We start from the raw sequence: 6,465 nt of genomic DNA on the forward strand, positions 1-6,465 counted from the left end.
TCAGGGAATACTTCAGGGAATTTACACACAATAGGAACATCTCGTATTACCACTTTTTCTTCAAATTCCAATGAGGCTAGGATCATGTATAACTGGGCATCTTCTTTCAAGAGTGCCTTCACTTGGTTGGTGGATATATTGATAGGCTTATCCCTCTCTTCTGACTCCATGAGTTCAATGGTTTTACTAAAAAAATATACGCGGACACGGTTGGCAGATAGCCAATCCATACCAAGAATCACATCAACCAGACGCAAAGGTAAACACATTAAGTCAACTCGGAAGTCCCTCCCACAGACATGGATAGAAATGTCGAGACAAACACTAGAGGTATCAACGGAATCACTAGTTGGGGTATTCACAATCAAATCATATCGTAAACGAGATACAAGTAGTCCTAAACATCTAACACAGTCAAGAGACACAAAGGAATGAGTGGCACCACAATCAAATAGTACAAATAAAGGAGTATCACTTATGAGACATGTACCTTGGATCAAGTTGTCTTTCTCAGACGCTCCTGCACCACTGAGGGCAAAGACTCTTCCATTGGATTTAGGTCGGCTGGCTTGGGAACTCTGGTTTCCAGGTTGTGGAGTCTTCCTTGGGTACGGGCATGTGGTGCTAATGTGGCCTTGTTGTTGACAATTAAAACAAGTAATTCCAACATCTCTACATTCATATGCCATGTGACCCTGCTTACCACACCTGTGACATCGGATTGGAGTAGCTGGATCACCATTATTACCATTGTGGTTGTGCGATACTTGACTCATGTTGTTACTATTTCCGTTACTAACTCCTCATCGATTGGGGTTTCCTCTACCACTCCCATAACTATAACTGTTTCCATTTCCTTTTCCGTTACCACTACTAGCTCATTTTCCAACTGAAAAACTGTATGGTTGATAATTCAGACGACTTCCAGATTTACTAGGAGGAAAGGAGTAAGGTTTTCCTCTATTATGATGCATAGGCCTCCTGTCCTTCATGGTTCCAGTGTTTCAGTAATGTGCCTTTTCAACCCGACTATCCTCATCATAAATCCTACTCTTATTCACCAGGGTAGGAAAGTCACGAATCTCTTGCATTCCAACCTGTTTCTTGATCTCTGGTCTGAGTCCCATTTCAAACTTGATGCACTTAGACTTTTCTCCTGCCTCTCCAACATAGAGTGGATAGTACCTGGATAATTCCTCGAACTTAGCAGCATACTCCGCTACTGACATATTCCCATGTTCCAATTTAACAAATTCCATCTCCTTTCTATTATGAATATCTTCAGGGAAATACTTAATTAGAAACATGTCCTTGAATATAGCCCAATTAATTGAAGTCCCTGCATTATCTAAACGTTGGCGTGCATTATCCCACCAATGTTCAGCTTCCTCCGTCAACATAAAGGTACCAAGATGCACTTTCTGACCTTCGGGGCATGCCACTCCTCTGAAAATTTTCTCAACTTCCTGCAACCACTTTTGAGCTCCATCAGGATTATAGTGACCTTCAAACGATGGAGGGTTAACCTTGTGGAATCAGTCCATCACCATGAATTCATTTATTTGCACATTTCCTTGGCCACCACCGTAGCTAGTAGCTTGAGTAGCAGCTTGCGCAGAGGCTTGTGCAGTAGCTTGATATTTAGCCAAAGCTTGGAGAGCCTGCACTGTAACTCCTGCCATGGACTCTAGAGCCTCAGCAATCGCAGCATCATTCCTTCCACTAGCCATCACTACCTACATCAATCAGATAAGCCAATCGAATACAGTGATACACTTAGGGTAGTGAGAACTAACACGTTAATGTCCATAACCACAAAACACATAACATAGTACACAAGGAAACATAGCGAACACATAACACATTTACGGTCTGATTGGACAGACCAGCTCTGATACCACTAGTGTGACACCCTAAACCCCAAATAATTTTTTTTTTTTATTAAGATAAAGAGTATCACATAATCATAAGCATGTCACATAAATCCAAAATTTCCATCAAACATAATGAATTCGAAATCATAGTATCAAACAACAGAATTCTTTTTGAAGTACACATACTCATGTTTTAAATTCAGTGCAAATATAGTCCCAGCCCGATGTCACTATCAGAGCGTGAATTCCCAAAATAAAATACTCAAAATAACATCAACACAATGCATAATAATGAAGGTCTCCAAGGCATGGTGGCTTCCGCCTCTGTTGATGGTATTAGTCATCACCTGCAACTTACAACTCATCTGCGTCCGTCGCAAACGCCAAACACAAACAACGAGGGGTGAGTATCAAAATTATGTAACAGCATAAAATACACGACGGTAACACGCAAACAATCAAATTATCACAATCTCAAAAACAGTCAAGTGTATAATATCAACGATTTATCAAATTCATTCACAATAAGATAATCACTATGATGGAATGTTATGCATGTCCTATACTCTACTTCATCATTTGGTACCATTCTACTTTGAAGTACTTGGTTAGGAGGCCTGATACTATGCCACTACAAGAGTGGACGGACAATTCATGAATGGCCAAGTCCTCATAGATCCCCTCAACTCAACCCGAGACACATATACGCGACGGTCGGGGTACTCTTGTGTTGCACGGTAGTTCCCGGCCTTAGGGAATAACCCACTAATCCACTTAGGAATTCCCCACTAGGTGTACCCCCAAGGTCTATCAGTCTTACCTTACAGTTCGACTGTAGCCCTCCACGATCAGGCTCATTCAGTTGTACTTCCCCGAATCACTAGGTTTGTCAGACCCTCCCTATATGATGACAAAATAATCCTAACTCCACAATCTACAACACATATCTCAGACTTACTTGATCATCACAACTCAATAAGTTTTAATTTGACTTCACAATGTTCATCATTATATATCTTTACCAGTCAATCACAATAAAATCACAATATTTGGTTTACACTACTCACAATGCATCATTCAGTCTTATCAATAACAAATAACAGATCAAACAGGTGGCATATTCAAGTGATATCACAATTTCATTCAAGTAGCAAAAACACTCCAGTAGATATCATTCACACAGTAACAATCGACATAATATTCATAAAATCAAACGGCATACAATCTTGATATAAATAAATTCACGGCAATTCTATAGGTTACTAAGTTATATTTTAATCCTCACAATTTCATTCAAGTGGCAAGAACACTCCAGTAAATATCATCACACAGTAACAATCAACATAATATTCATAAAATCAGACGACATACAATCTTGATATAAATAAATTCACGACAATTCTATAGGTTACTAAATTATATTTTAATCCTCACTATTACCATTCACATTTTATTAATTAATTATTATTACTCAATAGGGCTCTACTGTACGTAGTAAGCCCCGAATGAACATCTGGGAATTTCGACATTCTCGTTCATCTCACGTTATTTTATGCTCAAAATATCGAACCTCATCTCACCCCTTACCTCGATTGAAGGTTTCGTCCAATGAATCTGATCTGCTAACAGGTTGTCTATTGGTCGGTCGTCGTCTCTAATAGTCCGCGAGAAAATTATAGCCACACAACCACCAAATACAAATAAATTACTTACTATAAATCAATGAATAAATAAATAAATAACAAAATAAATAATAAATAAATAATAAAATAAATAACTAAATAAGTAAATAATAAAGAATAAATATAATAAATAATAAATAAATAAATGGATAAATAATTAATAAAATAAATAAATAAATAAGTAAATGAATAAATAAATAATAATAAATAAATGAATAAATCAATAGGTAAACGAATAAATAAATAACTAAATAAGTAAATGAATGAATAAATAGTAAAATAAATAATGAATAAATAAGTAAGTAAATGAATAAATAATAAAATAATAAATAAATAATATACTAATTAAATAAATGGAAATGAATCAAACTCGGAAAATTATTCAGGCATGTAAACAATGAGCATTTAATTAAGTTTTTGTAAAAAAAAAAAAAAAACCTAGTATAGCCTTGGAAGACAGCCGAATATGCGAGGAAAGAAAAGGCAGTATCTTAACAATAAATTTGTATCTGATAAAGGAATGTCATCATATTAACATTTGACATTTGTGTGGTACTAGTATACTCCTACCTGTCTGATTAATTTGGTATTTTTATCTCCTTTCCTTTCTTAAGCATTGAAATTAAGGTTTGGTGTTGTTGAACTAAATTTATATGATTTGGTATTGAAATTGGAATTGGGATTTGAAATTGGAATTGGATCCAAATGGGAATATGATGAAATTGGAAGTGAATTTGGAATGCAACTGTGATTGAATTTGGAATGTGGCTAATGGGATTACAATCCTAATTTTTTTTTTGCTGAAATTGGAAAGCGGCTCCTTTTTCTCTCTGATTGAATGCGGCTCCTATTTCTCTCTGATTGGGATGCAGCTTTTTGGAAGGCTATATATATATATATACTACATAATGACCTAAGTTATTATTATTATACTAATATTATTATTAACACTATTTTCTAGAAGTTTGATATGTTAAGCGCATGTTTCATGGTGTGAATGGATATTACTCTTATGTTATGATTAGATATATACTATATTATTATTATTGTTAATTTTTTTTTATTATTATTATTATTTTTATTATTATTATTATTATTATTATTATTATTATTATTATTATTACTATTATTATTATTATTGTTATTATTATTATTATTATTATTATTCCATTCTATTAGAGCTAACTCTTGGTTTTATTTTATTTATATCTATATACATATTTATTTTATTTTATTTTATTTATTTTTTTGTAAGTTAAATATGGTTAATATTAATAATTTAACTCAATTACTAAAGCAAACACACAGACACACCTAACAAATTAGAACACATATTAACACTCATAAAAAAAAAATAGTATCGTATCATTATACTATTTAAAATAAGGTAATGAGAAATTGGGGTGTTACAGATAGGTTATTCATGTTCGGTGTTGCTGCAGAGTTCCTTATGCCTCGTCAAGTTGTACAAAATCTCCAATCGAGGTATGGGGTGAGAGTGAGTTCGAATTCATGAGTGTAAAAGAAGTGAGATGAATGGGAAAATCATATTTCTTATAATTCATTCGAGGCTCGCTATGTACGGTTCAAGCCTTTTGAGTAATAATTGACGAATGAGAAAACTTGAATCTAGTGAGGTTAAAATATGAGTTATAAACTTTTATAAGGTGTTGTTTGATTTAATTTTGAAGATCGTGTGGTAGTTGAATTATTGCATAATTGTGTATTTTATTTATTTTCTACTTTGTTTATATCCATTTTATTGTTATATGATATTAAATATGATGAATTGTAATTGTTTGTGTTGCAATTGACGTGGTGTGTGTGAATAATCTAGTATTATTATTGATGATAAATTTTGAATTTAATTCTACGACTATGGAAATATGCAACGACAATGTGTATTTGTTGACTTATGATGTTATCACCTTGATGAATATCACAAAATGTAAATTGTGTTTAATTGAATAGTGACGAATTCGACATGTGCCGATGATGGTTATCTTAATGGGGTGAGTACCCTAAGGTAACAAGGGGAGAAAATAGATCTTATTTCTTTGAAGTGGAGATTAACTTGCCATCATATAGGTAGGGCCTGATAAGCCTAGTGATGTTGGGAAAGTACAATTGAATGAGCCTGATTGTGACGGTCTACTGTTGAGCCTTAAGGCAAGATTGTTAGACCTTGAAGGTATTCAAGTGGGGAATTCCTAGGTGACTTGGAGATAGCCCTCCAAATATCGGGAGGTACCATAGAACACCCTTGTGTGGTGGCATAGTACCAAGCCTCATAACCAAGTACTTCAGAGTTAGTTAGAGAGCTTTAGAAAATGTCATTTTTCTATATGAGGTTAGGTGAATTGAACGAGAAACAAAGGCATTCATCTCTATCGTTTGTTTTATTTCTAACCAACAATTAAGAACTAATCCCCTTAAATTTTTTCGTAAAAAAACGAAAAACAATTAAGGAATAATAGTTACCAACATTGTAACTAATTAAGGTACTCCATTATAACTAAGTAAGGTACCAAACTAAGTTGTTTATTTCAATATGTTGTTTACAAATTTAATAGATATATGTTGTTTATTTCTATACATTGTTTGCAAATTTTATAGATATAATCTACTAATTAAGGACGATAATAAATGATTTTTAATTAATAAATTTTATTCAAATGTTTTGTACAAGTGTGAGTGTGATGTATTGAACTTTATATATTAAAAGAATTTTTTTTATATTTTATTTTGGGACTGCTACGAATCTATTTCAAAACTAGTGCATTTTACTTTCTTTTTTTTTTTTTCCATTTGGATTTAGGGTGTCACAATATGTCCATCAATCTCCTGGTTTCGAAGATCAAAAGAAACCAAGCCATGTCTTTAAACTTATTAAAGCTTTGTATGGACTA

Source organism: Cicer arietinum, chromosome 4 (genome assembly GCF_000331145.2).
Source record: "Cicer arietinum cultivar CDC Frontier isolate Library 1 chromosome 4, Cicar.CDCFrontier_v2.0, whole genome shotgun sequence".
In the NCBI taxonomy this organism is placed as follows: domain Eukaryota; kingdom Viridiplantae; phylum Streptophyta; class Magnoliopsida; order Fabales; family Fabaceae; genus Cicer; species Cicer arietinum.